The sequence below is a fragment of the Zonotrichia albicollis genome, chromosome 16, assembly GCF_047830755.1.
Source record: "Zonotrichia albicollis isolate bZonAlb1 chromosome 16, bZonAlb1.hap1, whole genome shotgun sequence".
NCBI lineage: Eukaryota > Metazoa > Chordata > Aves > Passeriformes > Passerellidae > Zonotrichia > Zonotrichia albicollis.
The window spans coordinates 1,501,198-1,520,493 of NC_133834.1; the positions used below are offsets into that span (position 1 = coordinate 1,501,198).

The 19,296-nt window shown below is 48.1% G+C and overlaps 1 protein-coding gene across 1 annotated transcript in view; it reads left to right on the forward strand.

Moving 5' to 3' along the window:
* Positions 1 to 18,132: 18,132 nt before the first annotated feature.
* The window catches only part of MSLN (mesothelin), a 38,680-nt gene continuing 37,516 nt past the window's right edge, over positions 18,133 to 19,296 (forward strand). The window contains exon 1 of the mRNA XM_074553092.1: positions 18,133 to 18,340. The gene's annotated coding sequence lies outside the window, so the exon portion shown is untranslated. The remainder of the gene's footprint in view (positions 18,341 to 19,296) is intronic.

Below are 19,296 nucleotides of genomic sequence, written 5' to 3' on the forward strand. Positions count from 1 at the left end.
CGCCGGAGAGCGAGCAGCGTGTCGTGACACGGGCTACAGCACCGCGTGTCGTGACACGGGACTACAGCACCGCCGGAGAGCGAGCCGCGTGTCGTGACACGGGACTACAGCACTGCCACAAGGCGAGCAGCGTGTCGTGACACGGGACTACAGCACCGCCGGAAAGCGAGCAGCGTGTCGTGACACGGGACTACAGCACCACCGCAAGGCGAGCAGCGTGTCGTGACACGGGACTACAGCACCGCCGGAAAGCGAGCCGCGTGTCGTGACACGGGACTACAGCACCGCGTGTCGTGACACGGGACTACAGCACCGCCGGAAAGCGAGCCGCGTGTCGTGACACGGGACTACAGCACGGCCGGAGAGCGAGCAGCGTGTCGTGACACGGGACTACAGCACCGCGTGTCGTGATACAGGACTACAGCACCGCCGCAAGGCGAGCCGTGTGTCGTGACACGGGACTACAGCATCGCCGCTAAGTGAGCCGCGTGTCGTGACACGGGACTACAGCACCGCCGCAAGGCGAGCCGTGTGTTGTGAAACCGGACTACAGCACCGCTGGAAAGCGAGCAGCGTGTCGTGACATGGGACTGCAGCACCACCACAAGGCGAGCCGCGTGTCGTGACACGGGACTACAGCACCGCCGGAAAGCGAGCCGCGTGTCGTGACACGGCCTACAGCACCGCGTGTCGTGACACGGGACTACAGCACCGCGTGTCGTGACACGGGACTACAGCACAGCCGGAGAGCGAGCCGTGTGTCGTGACACGGGACTACAGCACCGCCGCAAGGCGAGCCGCGTGTCGTGACACGGGACTACAGCACCACCGCAAGGCGAGCCGTGTGTCGTGACACGGGACTACAGCACCGCGTGTCGTGACACGGCCTACAGCACCGCCGCAAGGCGAGCAGCGTGTCGTGACACAGGACTACAGCACCGCTGGAAAGCGAGCAGCGTGTCGTGACACGGGACTACAGCAGCACCGGAAAGCGAGCAGCGTGTCGTGACACGGGACTACAGCACCGCCGCCAAGCGAGGCATCCCCGCTGTCGTACAACGGGACTGCCACACCCCCTCAAAGCGAAGAGCAGCACTGACTGTTGTAAAAGCCACCGCAAATAACAATGTATTATTTTTTATTTTTGCTCTGTAAATATCAACTTTTTGGAATAAACTGGTACTGTGTAAGGCCTTCTCGCGTTCTAAGCAAGGAGAAATGTGTCAGCGCCGGGAAAATTTGGTGTAATTCCCCTTCTTTTACATGTTGGAATCTCCTGCCTCAAGGGGATGCCAAAATTAAATCCCAGCAAATGTTTCAGACTCTGAGAAATAAAAAAAAAAAGAAAAAAAAAGAAATAATTAGGCACAAAATGAGGTGAATTCCCTGCAGCTGCTGGGCCCAGCCAGGTGCTCAGGGGGTACTTAAGGAGCACATTTGGGGTGGGGAACATTTGGGCTTTAGGGAGAGTGGGAGACAGGGAGTAGCTGAGGTTTGTTCTCATTTTTGGGACTGGGCTGTACGGGACCTGGCACCCACTGCAGGTGACTCTGTACACACACTTTTTATATTTATAATCTATATTTTATATTTTTCTAATTATAACTTTATATATTATATTGATATTTATTTATAGCTATATTTTATTTGTATTTATATTCACAACTATGTTTACATTTTCTGTTTATGTTTACACATATTTATGTTTTAGATTTATACTCATCTATATTTCCTGTTTATATTGATATTTATTTATCATTTATATTTATTTATCATTTATTTATCAAATACATTTCCCTCTCTCTTTCCATTTCTCCTTCAGCAGGTTAAGCTGCCCTGCCCACCCCCAGGTGCCAGCCTTGCTGTGCCAAGCTGGGCACACCCCAAGCCCCTTTCCAGGAGCTTCTTTTCCTGGATTTCCTTGTGCTGGGAATGAGGAATGAGGCAATTCCAGCCCAATGAGGGTCCCCAGCAGGAGCTGCAGCATTTGGGGTGCCCCCAACACCTCTCCCTGCCTCCCCTGGGAAAGTGGGGACAAACCCCAACTGCTGGGCTGGGGGTGCTGGGGGCTCTGGGAGCAGATCCATGGAGTGAGATCTGTGGATTGGAATAGGATGGGATGGAATGGAATAGGATGGGAAGGGATCCATGGGATCTACGGGATGGGAATGGGGTGGGATCCATGGGATGGAATGGAATAGGGTGGGGTGGGATCCATGGGATGGGATGGGATCAACAAGGTGGGATCCACGACATGGGGATGGGATGGGATGGGATCCATGGGGTGGGATCCATGGGAAGGAATTGAATAGGGTGGGATCCATGGGATGGAATAGGATGAGATGGGATCCATGAGGTGAGATCCATGGAATGGTATCCATGGGAAGGAATTTAATAGGATGGCATGGGATCCATAAGATGGGGATGGGACCCATAAAATGGGGATGGGATCCATGGGATGGGGATGGGATCCATGGGGTGGGATGGGATCCATGGGATGGGGATGGGATCCATGGGGTGGGATGGGATCCATGGGATGGGGATGGGATCCATAAGATGGGGATGGGTTCCATGGGGTGGCTTCTGAGCACCCTTGGTCACCCCTGATCCTCCTCCTGCTGCAAACCCCTCTATAAATGACCCTAAATCTGTCACACCTCACCCTGCTGGCCCTGCTGTGCCAGGAGTGTCCCCAGAGTGTCCCCAAGGCCCGTGGGGTGGGATGGGATCCATGGGATTCTGAGCAGGGGCACTGCTGGCCCCATTTCCGTGCCCTGCTGCTCCCCAAACCTGGCTCAGAGGCACAGCACACGTCACAGCAGCCACTCTTCCCTTTTCCCCTCTCCTTGCTCGGTTTGTTTGCTCTGCAGGGCTTGGAGCCTTCCCTGAGCGTGGTTTGGGCCTTGTGCAATGCAAACAGCACTGAGCCAGGGAAAGCTCTTGTGCAAACCTGCAGGGAGGAACAGCGGGGTTGAATTCCAGCTACAAAGGGATGTTTGGGGCTGCTGGGACTTCTGGGGGTGTCCCCATTGTCCCTGGGACACAGGAGGGGCTCTGGGAGGGCTCCAGGGCTGGGGTTAAATAAGGGCTGAGTTTAGAGGGGTTGGGGTGTTTGTGGGATTGTTCTGCAGGTCCCAGAGCAGGGGATAAGTCAGGATTTGGGTTAGAGGGGTGGGAGTGTTTGTATTTTTGTTCTGCAATTCCCAGGGCAGGGGATAAATAAGGATTGGGGTGTTTGTGAGTTTGTTCTGCAGGTCCCAGGGCAGGGGAAAAATCAGGATTAGAGGGTTTGGTGGTAGGAAAAGATCTCTGGCACCCCTGCCTTCCCTCTCTCCTCCTTTGCTGCTGAAAACCCCCCTCAGCTGAGGATGGGATCCAAGAATCACTGGGGTTCAAAAAGACCTTTAAAAACCCAACGAATTCCCCCAGCACTGCCAGAGCCACCCCCAGAACCTGTCCCCAAGGCCAGCTCTGAAATCCCTGCAATGACCCCAGCACCGCCCTGGGCAGCGGTGCCAGCGCTGTTCCCCCCTCTGGGGGAGGAAATTCTTTATTAATCTCCAAATTAAACTTCCCCTGGTTTAACTGGAGGCCATTTCCTGCTGTCCTGTCCCTGCTCCAGGGTGCCTGAGCTGTGACACCCAAACCCCCGCCCGGGCTGACCCCTCTGGCATTTCTGGGTGTTGGCTCTGCGGCTCCTTGGAGCCAAAATTTGTTTCTGTTCCTGAATTCCCTGCTGGGAACTGCAGCCCTGAGCAAACAGAGTGACACCAACTCCTCGGGGAGGCAAATATTGTCCTGTGTGTGGGACAGGGATCTCCCTGCTGGTGACATTTACGGAGGCTGTGTCACCCTGGGGGCACGGGCTGGGGTGAGCTCCTCATCCTCCTCATCCTCATCTTCCCTCAGCTCCATGCCAGGTTTGGCATTGGAGATTTTTGTGCCTAAAACAGAGACAGTCCAAAGGAACAAACTCCATTTCCAGAAGGTTTGAACTGTTTAAACTATTGCAGCATGCGTGCTTTTATACATTCTTATAAAACTCATAAATTTAACTTTGCCCATTGGTCGTGAATGACAAACAAAGGGAATAGAGAATATAGAACTGGAATAGAGAATTGCAGGTTTCTCTTAATTTTCCTTCTTTCTTTATTGGTTTCTCTGTCAATGACCTTGGTAGGGAATTCTTTCCACGTGGATGCTCTTCGCAAAAAGCTGCTGGGAAAGCTCCTGCACAAGGGTGGCACTGGAGCAGCCCTGTCCCCCATCCCTGCTGGAGCTCTTTCACTCCCAGGAGAAAAATTCAGGTTTTTCAGGAGGAAAACCCAGGATGAGGTGTTGGAATGTGAAATGCAGGGAACTCCCAGAACAAACGGATTGTTGTGAAAAATCAGCATCCACTTTGTGAGGAAATGGCATCCATGTGTCTCAAAAATCAAAGGAGTCAGAGGTGAAACAAAACTAAAGAATTCCCAGGACATATTGAAGAAAACCCTCAAATATTTATATATATAATAGAAATAATACATATTATATAGACATATACATTATATTATATATTTATATGATAACCATATTATAAAATATTTATAATATATTTAAATTATATATTTATATGTAATAAACTATAAATATATATTTATATATTATATATTTTTATATATTATATATATTTAAATTTAAATACATTATATTATATTTAAATTACACATATATTATAATATATATAAATAAATTACATACACATTATAATATATTAAATTACATACATATATTTAAAATACATATAAAATTATGCATTTATGCTATAATTATAAGATATTTATAATGCAATATATTTTATATTTATATTATTATATAATTCAAATATAAATTTATATGTCTAGATGTCTATATTTTTATATAAATTATATAAATATAAATTAGATGCACATTATTTATTATAATAATTTATATTATAATTATTATAAATTTATAATTTATAAATATCATTATAATATTTATTATAATTTAGATTTAACATAAAAATATATTAAGAATATATTAAAATATATAAATATATATAAATATATTAAAAATATAGATATGTAATGCCTATGAATATGCATTTAAACAGTGCAATTTAAAAGTACATAAGGAAATTTGCTATATCTATTGCTGTGCTTTTGGCAGTTTGCTGGATTTTATCCCTTGTTCAGCTTTTAAAAGTTGAAATTGAGCCTCGTTGCTCACCCCTTACCCAGCCCCGGCTTAGCCGGGCCAGCACAAAGCCCCTTTGTCGCCTTTGTCTGGGCGTGCCCGAGGGGACCGGGCGGGATTTATTGTCCCTGGCACACCTGGCTGAGCTCGGCCTGCCCAGCCCGGCACGCTCGGGCCCATTCTGGGGCTGTTCCCCCCCGTTTTGGGGCTGTTCCCCCCCGTTTTGGGGCTGTTCCCCCCCGTTTTGGGGCTGTTCCCCCCCGTTTTGGGGCTGTTCTCCCCCGTTTTGGGGCTGTTCTCCCCGTTTTGGGGTGTCCCACCCTTCCCTCCCAGCCAGGGAGGGCCCTGGTGCAGAACTGGGAGAAGATTTTTTGGGAAAAAGCATCTGGGAGGCAGAGGCAGGGCTGGTGTGGCATGGGGTGAGTGAATTAAAGGGGATTTTTTTATTCCAGATGAGCTCCAAAATCCCCCTCACAGACCCTTGTAGGGCTGGTGTGGCATGGGGTGAATTAAAGGCGATTTTTATTACAGGTGAGACCCCAAATACTCCTCACTGACCCTGCAGGATTATGGGGTAAATTAAAGGGGATTTTTTGTTCTAAGTGAGGTCCAAAATGCCTCTCACCGACTCTGCAGGGCTGGTGTGTCATGGGGTGAATTAAATGGGATTTTTTTTTTATTCCGGGTGAGCTCCAAAATGCTCCTCATGGACCCTGCAGGGTTATGGGGTGAATTAAAGGGTACATTTTATTCCAGGTGAGCCCTAAATCCCCTTCACAGACCCTGCAGGGCTGATGTGTCATGGAGTGAATTAAATGGGATTTTTTTTTTTTTTTTATTATTCCAGGTGAGCTCCAAAAACCCTCTCACATACTCTGCACGGCTGGTTGTCATAGGGTGAATTAAATGGGATTTTTTTTTATTCCAAGTCAGCTCTGAAATCCCCAAAAAGTGCCAAAAATGCCAAACCCCAGAGTTCTGGGCCCTGAAACCAGAACTGGAGGTTTCTGGAGGATCCCAGAGGCCTCTTGCCCGGAGCTCCAGCCCTGTGACTAATTACTAATTAATTACTAATTACCCTAATTGCGAAGTGCTGGTGGCTCCTGCGGGCTCGGTGCTTTGGGACGGGGTTTGGGGCAGTGTCTGAGTCAGAGCAGCCGCGTTTGTTGGTGACTGCCGGAATTCCAGAGGGCTGGGAGGGACCTGCAGAGCGCTGGGACCCGCGGGGTGTGGTGGCACCGGGAGGGGACGGGGACACCGATTATGGATGGCAGGAACGGGCAGGCCCGGGCCAGCGCCGAGCCGGGCTTGGCAAAAACCCGCCTGGAGAAACACCCAGAAAGGGAGAAAACAGCGATTTTTAAATGTTTTTTTATTCATTTGGTTGGGGTTTTTTGCCTTTGTTTTTTTTTTTTTTGTTTTGTTTTGGTTTTTTTGGATTTTTTTTTTGGTTGGTTGGGGTTTTATTTTTCGGTGGGTTTTTTGTTTGGTTGGTTTTTGGTTTCTTTTTTGTTTTGTTTTTAGGGGGTTTTTTGTTTGTTTTTGATTTTTTTTTTTGTTTGTTTGGTTGGGTTTTTTGGGGTTTTTTTGTTTGGTTTTTTTTTAATTGGGTTTTTTGTTGGTTTTTTTTTTCCTTTGTTGTTTGTTTGTTGTTTTGGGGGTTTTTATTTTTTTTTGGGGTGTTTTTTTGTTTGGGGTTTTTTGGGGTGGTTTTTTTTTTGTTTGGGGTTTTTTTGTTGTGCTTTTTTGTTTGTTTGTTGGTTTGGTTTTGGTTTTTTTTTTTTTTTTTTGGGGGGGGGGTTTTGTTGGTTTTTTTTTTTTTTTTTTTTTTTTGTTTGGTTTGGTTTGGTTTTGGGGTTTTTTTTTGTTGTTTGTTTGGGGTTTTTTTCCAAATCTGAGGATGTCAAATTCCCCTGAGATGAACCCGAAGGCACGGAGCTCCCAGCCTGACACCCACAGGATCTGCAATCATGGAACATCCTGAGCGGGGAGGGATCACAGCGGTTGTATCCCAATAAATCCCATCCCTGGAGCTCTCGGGCTGTTCCTGGGGATCTGTTCATTTTCCTGAGGATGAACCTTTCCCAAAACCCCTCCTGACCCCTGGCACAGCTCCATCCCCCATCCCGCCTGCCCAAACCTCCCCGTGGCTCTCCCGGCCGGGGCTGCCTGGCACACCCGGGCATTCTCGGGCAGCTCCGGGCACCGAATGGATCGCGGGTGCCCAACCCTGCCCGGGGCTGCGGGGAGCGCTGCCCGGCCCCGGCTGCCGTAATCCGGCCAGGGACGGACGGACGGACAGACAGACAGACCCGGCTGGCTGCGGGTCCTGGTATTGCCCAAGAGCCCCGGGGTTGTCCCGCAGGGGTTCGTCCTGCAGCTCCCTTGTGCTCCTGCAATCCAGGGAGTGCCCGGCTCCTGCTCCATCCCCTCGGTGTTCCCGGAGCCCAGGAGTGCCCGGCTCCAGCTCCGTGCCCAGGAATGCCCGGCTCCAGCTCCGTGCCCAGGGAGTGCCCGGCTCCTGCTCCATCCCCTCGGTGTTCCCAGAGCCCAGGGAATGCCGGGCTCCTGCTCCGTGCCCAGGGAATGCCCGGCTCCAGCTCCATGCCCAGGGAACGCCGGGCTCCTGCTCCGTGCCCAGGAATGCCCGGCTCCAGCTCCATGCCTAGGGAATGCCCGGCTCCAGCTCCATGCCTAGGGAGTGCCCGGCTCCAGCTCCATGCCTAGGGAGTGCCCGGCTCCTGCTCCGTGCCCAGGAATGCCGGGCTCCTGCTCCGTGCCCAGGGAGTGCCCGGCTCCAGCTCCATGCCTAGGGAGTGCCCGGCTCCTGCTCCGTGCCCAGGAATGCCCGGCTCCTGCTCCGTGCCCAGGAATGCCCGGCTCCTGCTCCGTGCCTAGGGAATGCCGGGCTCCAGCTCCGTGCCCAGGGAATGCCCGGCTCCTGCTCCGTGCCCAGGAATGCCGGGCTCCAGCTCCGTGCCCAGGGAGTGCCCGGCTCCTGCTCCGTGCCCAGGGAATGCCCGGCTGCCGTTCCATCCCCTCTGTGCTCCCGGAGCCCAGGAGTGCCCAGCTCCCTCTCCATCCCCTTTCTGCTCCTTCTCCATCCTCTCTGTGCTCCCAGAGCCCGGGAGTGCCCTGTTCCCGCTCCATGCCCAGGGAATGCCCGGCTGCCGTTCCGTCCCCTGTGTTCCATCCCGGAGCTCAGGAGTGCCCGAGCCCAGCTCCATGCCCAGGGAGTGCCCAGCTCCATCCCCTTTGCCCTCCCGGAGCCCAGGGAGTGCCCGGTTCCCGCTCCATGCCCAGGGAATGCCCGGCTGCCGTTCCATCCCCTTTGCGCTCCCGGGAGCCTAGGAATGCCCGACTCCCGCTCCATGCCCGGGGATTGCCCGCTTCCATCCCCGGTGTTCCATCCCGGAGCCCAGGGGGTGCCCGGCCCCCTCTCCATCCCCTCTGTGCTCCCGGCCCCGTTCCGTGCCCGGGGCGTGTCCCGCTCCATCCCGGGATGCAGCACCCGGGCCACGCCCCGGTTCCCCCGTCAAAAGGAGCCCGCGGTGCCCGAGCGTGCCAGGGACCGGCACGGGCACAGGTGAGCGCCACAGGGTCCCCTCCGGGCGGGCACGGCCACCTCCTGGCCCTGCGCCACCCACCCGGGCCACCTCCTGTCCCTCTGCCACCCACCCGGGCCACCTTCTGCCCCTCTGCCACCTCCTGGCCCTGCGCCACCAAACTGAGCCACCTCCTGTCCCTCTGCCACCCCACTGGGTCACTTCCTCTGCCACCCTCTGTCCCAGTGCCACCTGCCCCTGGGCCACCCCCTGTCCCTCTGCCACCCCCCCGGGTCACTTCCTCTTTCTCTGCCACCTCCTGTCCCTCTGCCACCCCAGACCCAGCTCAGGGCGTGGTGCCTTCAATAACTCCAAATTCTCCCTCTGTTTTCCCGTCCCCCCCCCCCTCACCTCAGGAGTTTTTCCCAATTTTTGGGGCTCATTTGGGGGTTTGTGAAAGCTGTCGGGGTGTCCAGATTTCCACCTGGCCTTTACCTTTCCTCCTCTGGGTTTGAGGTTGGTATTCCTTTATTTCTCTTTGGTTTTTCCTTTCTGAACTGATTTCCGTGGCTCTCCTGAAGACCTGTGCTCTTTGGTTTTTATTTATTTATTTCTCTTTGGTTTTTCCTTTCTGAACTGATTCCCGCGGCTCTCCTGAAGACCTGTGCTGTTTGGTTTTTATTTATTTATTCCTGGTTGGTTGTTCCTGCAGACCTGCCCAGAAATGTCTCCTCTGCTGCCAGGGCTGGGATTTCTCCTCCTGCTGCTGCTGGGTGAGTTCGCTGTGGGCTGGTCCAGGAGGGTTTTCCATATCTGGGACCACCCTAAAATGGGAAATTGCTCTGCCAGAGCACGGAGTGTGACTTTGGTGGTTGCTCTGAATCCCCAGGCTTTCGTTGCCCTGTTTGTTGTTGGATTTGTGAGTGAAATATTTCAGTTTTTAGGGTGGGAAGGTCCCACTGGCACTGATTCTCCCCCTGTCTGTTCAGAGCTGTGTGCTCCCTGTTCCTCTGCTGGGAAAGCACTTAAGGAATAATCATAATTAAATCTGATTACCTCTCTATTAATTGAATTATAAATCCCAGCACGGTTTGGGGTGGGAGGGACCTTAAATCCCCTCCACTCCATGGGGGGACCCCTCCCACCATCCCAGGCTGCTCCAAGCCCTGTCCAGGGACACTTCCAGGGAGGGGAAATCCATTCCAGGGCCTGCTCTGGAACAATTCCCAATTCCCAATATCCCACCCAGCCCTGCCCTCGGGGTGGGAGGGCACATTCCCAATTCCCATATTCCCAATTCCCATATTCCCATATTCCCAATTCCCATATTCCCAATTCCCATATTCCCAATATCCCACCCAGCCATTCCCTGGGCCTGTCCCAAATCCTGCACCCCACTGGGGGAAGGTTCATTTGGCTGTTAATTAGTGACAGTTCTGCATTAATTACCTCATTTTTAATCATTTAATTAAGGAAGGTGTTGTGCAAAGGAAGTGACCATTCAAGCTGCTTTAGGACCCCCTTCCCAATGCAGTTTTTGGGATTATGAACTCATCCACAGCAGGAAAATCACTGTTCCATCAGACCTGAGAGCTGCAGAGCCCTCTCTGTGTCCCCACCCTGTCCCTGCCCTTGTCCCACTGGTATAAAATATAATATAAAAATAGAATATATCAATAGATAATATATAATAATATATATTATATTATATATTTTTATATATCTACAACATATTTAAATATTATATATAATTTATTTTATATAACTTTTTATATCATTATACATTATTATAATATATTATATAATATAGTATATAGCATATTAATATATTGATACATGGATATATTATATATCAATAATATATGGATATATTAATATATTTTATATATTATAATATATAATATATAATATATAATATATGTATCTATTATTATATATTATATATTATGTAGATTATATATTATAATATATAATGGAATAATATATACTAATATAATATATACTATATTCTATATTACATTACATTGCATTCTATATATATTAATATATAGAATATATATTGTATATATTAATATAATATATTCTATAATAACCTAAATTATAATATTTGTATTGTCTCACCCTTCACATGAGACTAAAAATAGAATAAAAATTTTAAAACACCTCTGAGTCAGAAAAAAGCAGAATCCAGCAGAAATGACCTCTGAAATCCTTCAGGGAGCTGGAGGGGCTGGGCTGGGGCTGGGAAGGAGCTCAGTGCTGGCTCTGCTCCCAAATCCCTTTGTCTTGCAGGGTGCCAGGGAGCTGCTGCTGCTGGGACAGAGCTGGTAAGGCAAATTCAACCCCAAAACTTCAATTTGTGTGGGTAAAACATTCTTGGGTGATTTGGGTTGGGGGGCCTTGAAGATCAGCCATGGCAGAGCCCCTTCCTGTGGGACCCCACTGGAACCACCAGGGGAACTTTCCCTCCCCTTGTGGGGTGGGGTGGGCTGGAACTGCCCAGGTAATTGAGGTGCAGAGCCAGGAACTGTCCTGGGGCTCAGGGTTTGAGATTTGGGTGTGCTCAGGATTTGGGATTTGGGGTTTCCGTTTGTTCAGGGTTTGGGGTTTCAGTGTGCTCAGGATTTGGGATCTGGATGTGCCCAGGGTCTGGGTTTTGGGATTTCTCAGTGTCTTCAGGTTTTGGGTGTGTTTAGGATTTGGGATTTCAATGAGTGTGCTCAGGGTTTGAGATTTGGGTGTGCTCAGGATTTGGGATTTCAGTGAGTGTGCTCAGGATTTGGGATTTGGGGTTTCCATTTGTTCAGGGTTTGGGGTTTCAGTGTGCTCGGGATTTGGGATCTGGATGTGCCCAGGGTCTGGGTTTTGGGATTTCAGTGTCTTCAGGTTTTGGGTGTGTTTAGGATTTGGGATTTCAATGAGTGTGCTCAGGGTTTGGGATTTGGGGTTTCAGTGTGCTCAGGATTTGGGATTTCAGTGAGTGTGCTCAGGATTTGGGATTTGGGGTTTCAGTGTGTTCAGGATTTGGGGTTTCAGTTGCTCAGAATTTGGGGTTTCAGTGTGCTCAGGATTTGGGATTTGGGGTTTCCATTTGTTCAGGGTTTGGCGTTTCAGTGTGCTCAGGATTTGGGATTTGGATGTGCCCAGGGTCTGGGTTTTGGGATTTCAGTGTCTTCAGGTTTTGGGTGTGTTTAGGATTTGGGATTTCAATGAGTGTGCTCAGGGTTTGGGATTTCCATGTGCTCAGGATTTTGGATTTGGGGTTTCAGCTAGTTCAGGATTTGGGGTTTCAGTTGCTCAGAATTTGGGGTTTCAGTGTGCTCAGGTCCCACCCCACCCCAAAGGGCTCCCCCAACTCTGACATTGTTTGCAGTGATCCCAAACAATGCCAGAGCTGCATTTTAACTCTGTCTCTCTTCTCCTCCTCCTGGTGCAGTGCTCCAGCTCCCCCGTCAATGGTGAGTTCCTTTCCAAATATTTATCAGAGAACTCAGAGAGGGCTCTGTGTGCCAAATCCTCCCACAATTCCTTACCTTTGTCTCTCTTTTTTTGTTCTGGGCTCAGAATCTGCCGTGTGTGCCTCAGTGCCGAGGTAGGTGAGCCATGCCCAGGGGCTGTGGCATTTTCCTTGGGAGGGATTCTGCTTTTCTTGGGGTGACCACATCCCCCTGAGCCCAGATTTTGGGATTTTCCCCAGGGCTGCCTGTGGGCAGGGAGGGCTCTGGTTGCACTTGTTCAAACAGCGAATGAAGGGAAAGTGCCCTGCTGGGGTTTGGGAGGACAAAGAAAGGCAGGGCCAGGCTCTGGGGAGCAGCCAAGAGCCTTGGCACCAGTGCTGAGCTGATCTTGGCTCCCGTGGGGCTCAAACAGCCCCAACTCCAGAGCTCACCCAACCTGAATGGTGGCTGAGGGTCAGCAGTGCACCCCTGCCTGTCCCTGTGTGCCCTGAGCTCTGCTCCTGCGCATTTGGGAGGGCTGGATCCCGCCTGGAGGGACAGCCAGGAGCCAAACCCTGCTCAGGGCACTCGGGTGCCTTTGGGTGCTGTGCCCAGCTGTGCCCTGGGCTGCTGGGGGGTGACACCTCACATCTGGATCTGTCCCCACCCAGTCTGGTGCCCAGCTCCCCACTGGCTGTGCCCTCATCCAGCTCTGCCCCAGCTCCCACCCAGTTTTACCCCACATTCCCCACAGCTTCTGCCTCAGCTCCCCACCAGTTCTGCCCCACCCAGTTGTTCCCCATCCCATCCAGCCCCAGTTCCCATCCAGTTCCCCCATTTCCAGCCCATCCTCTCCCAGTTTTCCCATTCCCATCCTGCCCCTATTCCCATTCCCATCCCAGTCCCCCATTCCCAGTTCTGTCCCAGTTTCCCCCATTCTGTTTCCCCCATTCCCAGTGCTGTCCCCATCCCCCATTCCCAGCCCATCCTCTCCCAGTTTCCCCATTCCCAGTTCCCTATTCCCATCCCAGCTTCCCATCCCAGTTCTCCTATTCCCAGTGCTCTCCCTGTCCCCCATTCCCAGTTTCCCCCATTCCCAGTTTCCCCCATTCCCAGTTTCCCCCATTCCCAGTTTCCCCCATTCCCCTCATTCCCAGTTTCCCGTTTCCCCCATTCCCAGTTTCCCTCATTCCCAGTTTCCCCCATTCCCCTCATTCCCAGTTTCCCGTTTCCCCCATTCCCATTCCCAGTTTCCCCATTCCCATCCCAGTTTCCCCCATTCCCATTCCCAGTTTCCCCATTCCCATCCATTTCCCCATTCCCATTCCCCTCATTCCCAGTTTCCCCCATTCCATCCCAGTTTCCCCCATTTCCATCCCAGTTTCCCCATTCCCATCCGTTTCCTCATTCCCAGTTTCCCCCATCTCCATCCCAGTTTCCCCATTCCCAGTTTCCCCCATTTCCCTCCCAGTTTCCCCCATTTCCATCCCAGTTTCCCCATTCCCAGTTTCCCCCATCCCCATTCCCAGTTCCCCCATCCCCATTCCCAGTTCCCCCATCCCCATTCCCAGTTCCCCCATCCCCATTCCCATCCGTTTCCCCATTCCCATCCGTTTCCCCATTCCCCTCATTCCCAGTTTCCCCCATCCCCATTCTCCCCATTCCCAGTTTCCCCCATTCCCATTCCCAGTTTCCCCCATTTCCATCCTAGTTTCCCCGATTCCCATTCCCAGTTTTCCCCATTCCCAGTTTTCCCCATTCCCAGTTTTCCCCATTCCCAGTTTCCCCATCCCAGTTTCCCCATTCCCATTCCCAGTTTCCCCATCTCCATCCCAGTTCCCCCATTCCCAGTTTCCCCATTTCCATCCCAGTTTCCCCATTCCCAGTTTCCCCCATTTCCCTCCCAGTTTCCCCCATTTCCATCCCAGTTTCCCCATTCCCAGTTTCCCCATTCCCAGTTTCCCCCATCTCCATCCCAGTTCCCCCATCCCCATTCCCAGTTCCCCCATCCCCATTCCCAGTTCCCCCATCCCCATTCCCATCCGTTTCCCCATTCCCATCCGTTTCCCCATTCCCCTCATTCCCAGTTTCCCCCATCCCCATTCTCCCCATTCCCAGTTTCCCCCATTCCCATTCCCAGTTTCCCCCATTTCCATCCTAGTTTCCCCGATTCCCATTCCCAGTTTTCCCCATTCCCAGTTTTCCCCATTCCCAGTTTTCCCCATTCCCAGTTTTCCCCATTCCCAGTTTCCCCATCCCAGTTTCCCCATTCCCATTCCCAGTTTCCCCATCTCCATCCCAGTTCCCCCATTCCCAGTTTCCCCATTTCCATCCCAGTTTCCCCATTCCCAGTTTCCCCATTCCCAGTTTCCCCATTCCCATTCCCAGTTTCCCCATTCCCAGTTTCCCCATTCCCAGTTTCCCCCATTCCCAGTTTCCCCCATTCCCAGTTTCCCCCATTCCCATTCCCAGTTTCCCCCATTCCCATTCCCAGTTTCCCCCATTCCCAGTTTCCCCGTTCCCACCGTGTCCCTGTCCCCGCAGTGCCAGCCAGGAGCAGCTCCTGGAGGTGTCCCGAGGCCGAAGGTCCCCGTGCAGCCTCAGCTTTGCCCAGCTGGCCTGTGCCCAGGTGAGGACCCTCAATCCTTCCATCCATCGATCCCTGGGGCTGGGATTTGTGTTCCTTGGGAATTCTGACACAAACCAGCCCTGGGGCAGCAGCCAAGGCTGTGCCAGGGGTTCCACCCCGAGCTGTGGCACTGCCACCCTGTGCCAGGAGACATTGCCACCCTCTGGGGACGCTGCCCTGTGCCAGGGGTGCCCAAAGCACCACGGACACCTTGGGGAATTGGGGGTTTCCTTCTCCAAACCCCTGGAGTGAGAGGGAAGTTGGGGCAAAGGGGGCTTTGCAAATCAAATTGACTCTTAAAAATTGGTGTCACGGCATTGGGATGAATCTCTGCAGGGCAGTCACGCTGGGTGTTGGGATAAAGCACAATTAGAGAAATAAAAACACAATTGGAGAAGGAAAAGCACAATTGAAGGGGTAAAAAGCACAATTAGAGAAGTAAAAACACAGTAGAAGTGGTAAAAAGTGCAATTAAGAGAGGTAAAAACACAATAGAAGTGGTAAAAAGCACAATTAGAGAAGTAAAAACACAATAGAAGGGGTAAAAGCACAATTAGAGAAGTAAAAACACAATTAGAGAAGTAAAAACAATAGAAGGGGTGAAAAACACAATGGAAGGGGTAGAAAAGCACAATTAGAGAAATAAAAACACTATAGAAGGGGTAAAAGCACAATTAGAAGAGGTAAAAGTACATTTAAAAGGAGTAAAACCACAATTAGAACTGGTTGCAGCTGGAAAATGCCACCTGCATATTCCCGGTTTAGCTTCTTCCAGGTTTTGTCATTATGTCTTAAGTTGCTGCCAGTAATTGTAATTAAATTGACAGCAATTTGTGGGGTTTGGTAAATATTTCTGACAGAAGGATGGCACTCATGCAAATATTTGTCCGTGGGGTTTTGGGTGGGGGTTGGCATTTTTTGGGTTTTTGTTCTTAGGTTTTATTTCCTTAGCTTTTGTGTTTTGTTTTTTTTTTTTTTGGGTGTGTGTTTTTGTTTGTTTGTTTGATTGATTTTTGGGGTTTTTTGTTTTGTTTTGTTTTTTTGTTTTGGTTTGGTTTGGGTTTTTTTTGGTTTGGTTTGGTTTCTTTCCCTTCTATTGTTTGTAAGCCATTTCCTTGAAAAAATGTTTGGGAATTAAAGGGGGTCCCCATGGAAGTTTTTAGTTAGAGAAGATTTTTCAGAAATGTGGGCAAAGTTTTGGCAATTTTGGGAGTTCTTTTCTTTGGATAAAGCTTTTAAAACCTGTGCCAGTGTTTTACCCTTCAAGGTGTGGCCGAGCCCCCTGAGGGTGATTTCCCCCCTAAATATTCTCTTTATTTGCATTTCCCTTCTCGTTTTAGGGAGCCTGGTTCCAGGAGCTCCAGGATGATTTCCTCTCCTCCTTGTACTCCTGCCTGGCCTCAGAGCCCAGCCCAGCTCTGCATCCAGAACATTCCATCCTGTTCTTTTCCAAATACGATGCCCGGAAGCTTTTGGGCTCCCTGACCGAGTTCAGCCAACAGGTGAGCATTGCTCAAATGGAATTCCCTCAAATCCAGGGAAAGTTTGCCCAGGAAAAGACTTCATTTCAAATCCCCTGATTTATTTTTTTACCTTATTTTGGAAAGAGATGTCTCCCTATGATTTTTCGAGAGTTTTTTTTTTGCGAGTTTTTTTTTTGCGAGTTTTTTTTTTGCGAGTTTTTTTTTGCGAGTTTTTTTTTGCGAGTTTTTTTTTGCGAGTTTTTTTTTCGAGAGTTTTTTTTTCGAGAGTTTTTTTTTCGAGAGTTTTTTTTTCGAGAGTTTTTTTTTCGAGAGTTTTTTTTTCGAGAGTTTTTTTTTCGAGAGTTTTTTTTTCGAGAGTTTTTTTTCGAGAGTTTTTTTTTCGAGAGTTTTTTTTTGAGAGTTTTTTTTCCGAGAGTTTTTTTTCCGAGAGTTTTTTTTCCGAGAGTTTTTTTTTTGAGAGTTTTTTTTTGAGAGTTTTTTTTTGAGAGTTTTTTTTTGAGAGTTTTTTTTTGAGAGTTTTTTTTTGAGAGTTTTTTTTTTGAGAGTTTTTTTTTTGAGAGTTTTTTTTTTGAGAGTTTTTTTTTTGAGAGTTTTTTTTTGAGAGTTTTTTTTTGAGAGTTTTTTTTTGAGAGTTTTTTTTTGAGAGTTTTTTTTTTTGAGAGTGTTTTTTTTTTGAGAGTTTTTTTTTTTTGAGAGTTTTTTTTTTTTGAGAGTTTTTTTTTTTTGAGAGTTTTTTTTTTTTGAGAGTTTTTTTTTTTTGAGAGTTTTTTTTTTGAGAGGTTTTTTTTTTTGAGAGGTTTTTTTTTTTGAGGATTTTTTTTAGATTATTTTTTGAGATTATCTTTTTAAAGATTATTTTTTGAGGATTTTCTTTTTGAGGATTTTTTTTAGATTATTTTTTGAGGGGTTTTTTGGAGATTATTTTTTTGGAGATTATTTTTTTGGAGATTATTTTTTTGGAGATTATTTTTTTGGAGATTATTTTTTTGGAGATTATTTTTTTGGAGATTATTTAAAAGACTTTTTTAAAAAAGACTTTTTTAAAAAAGACTTTAAAAATTTTTATTTTAAATATTTTGATTTTCTAAGCTTTCTGATGTTTACATTCTTGTAATGAACTTTCTCTCACACTTTATGTAAGCGACTTGTTGTTTTGCATTCTTTTCTGGAGGAAGAGAAATTTGATAGACTGTTGGACCCGTGTCACTGGAGAGGTGGCACTGTCCCCCTTCAACTCTCACTTTTGGAAATCTATGAGTGTTGGAGCCAGAAATTAAAATTCTCTTTTTACCTTGAAAAGAGCAGCGAGTCCACTGTGTCCTGTAGTGCAAAGAGCCCCATTTAAAGCAGCAATTTAATTCAGCATTCGGATTTTCTTGGATTTCTCTCCATATCTGGCTGGAACTCCCTGCAATTCAGATTTTTTCCTCCTCCTTGTGTTTTGCGGAGAAAAGAAGAAACCTCACAACTTGTAAAAGTTGTAAAGCCCGGTATGCTTTATTACGACGCGCGCCGGACGCAAGACTCCCCAAAAGGGCATGCGTGCCCCTGGAGACTCCGAGTCCCCTTTTTATCCCCCCTTCCAAATGCATATGCATACAGTTTCAAATTAAGTTCATACATATTCATTCCACGCGACATTTAGCACTAATTCTACTTTATCGAAGGAATTCCTAGGTCGGGGGCAGATTGACCTCTGCGGTTTTCTGTTTTTCTTTCTCTGTCTCCTTGCTGTCTCTGGAACGCGGCCTCTCCTTCAGCTTTAGCCCCACAGACCCTTCACCTCTCCCAGACACTTCACCTAGTTCAGGATGGATCCTTATTCTGTCTCACTTGCCCCCAGTTCTGGCAGGTGCCCGTTTCGCTGCAGTGGAGCCTGGTGTTCCTCAATGGGCTGTGGGAGAGGCTGCTCCAGGTGCCCGGCATTGGGACCCCCCCAGTGCTGCTGCAGTGGCTCCAGGGGGGTCTCCAGCCCCTCCTGGGGCACCCCGAGATCTTCGGCTGCCTCGGTGCCAAGGGTGTGTCCTGTGAGCAATTCCAGCTGCTGTGAGTCTGTGCTGTCCCCTCTGCTGTCCCCTCTGTGCCACCCCGGGGGCTCCTCCGGGGGGGAAAATCACTATGGAGAAGGGTGGGAAATGGATTTGTAAAAAATCTTTAAAGTTTAATTAAATGTTTGTATGCGGTGTATTTATATATCAAATTTGAGATAAGAAATGTTGATTTAGAAATATTATAGAGAGGCCGAGAAATGCTCATAGTGTGTTGGAATTAGGAGATTGCAATACACTGGCTTTTTACAATTAGGAGATTACAATACAGTGGATTTCTTGGAATTGGGAAATTACAGTACGCTGGCTTTTTTGGAGTTGGAAAATTACAATACACTGGCTTTATTGGAATTAGGAAATTAGAATACATTGGCTTTTTTACAGTTAAGTAATTACAATACACTGGCTTTATTGGAATTAGGAAATTAGAATACATTGGCTTTTTTACAGTTAAGTAATTACAATACACTGACTTTTTTTACAATTAGGAAATTACAATACACTGGCTTTTTTGGAATTAGGAAATTAGAATACACTGGCTTTTTTGGAATTGGGAAATTATAATACAGTGGCTTTTTTGGAATTGGAAAATTACAGTACACTGGCTTTATTGGAATTAGGAAATTACAATACACTGTTTATTTTACAGTTAAGTAATTACAATACACTGGCTTTTTTGGAATTAGGAGATTAGAATACATTGGCTTTTTCACAGTTAAGTTATTACAATGCACTGTTTTTTTTTACAATTAGGAAATTACAATACACTGGGTTTTTTTGCAGTTAGGAAATTAGAATACACTGGCTTTTTTGGAATTAGAAAATTATAATACCCTGGCTTTTTTGGAATTGGGAAATTACAATTACAATACACTGGTTTTTTTTACTGTTAGGAAATTAGAATACACTGGCTTTTTTGGAATTGGGAAATTACACTGGCTTTTTTACAATTAG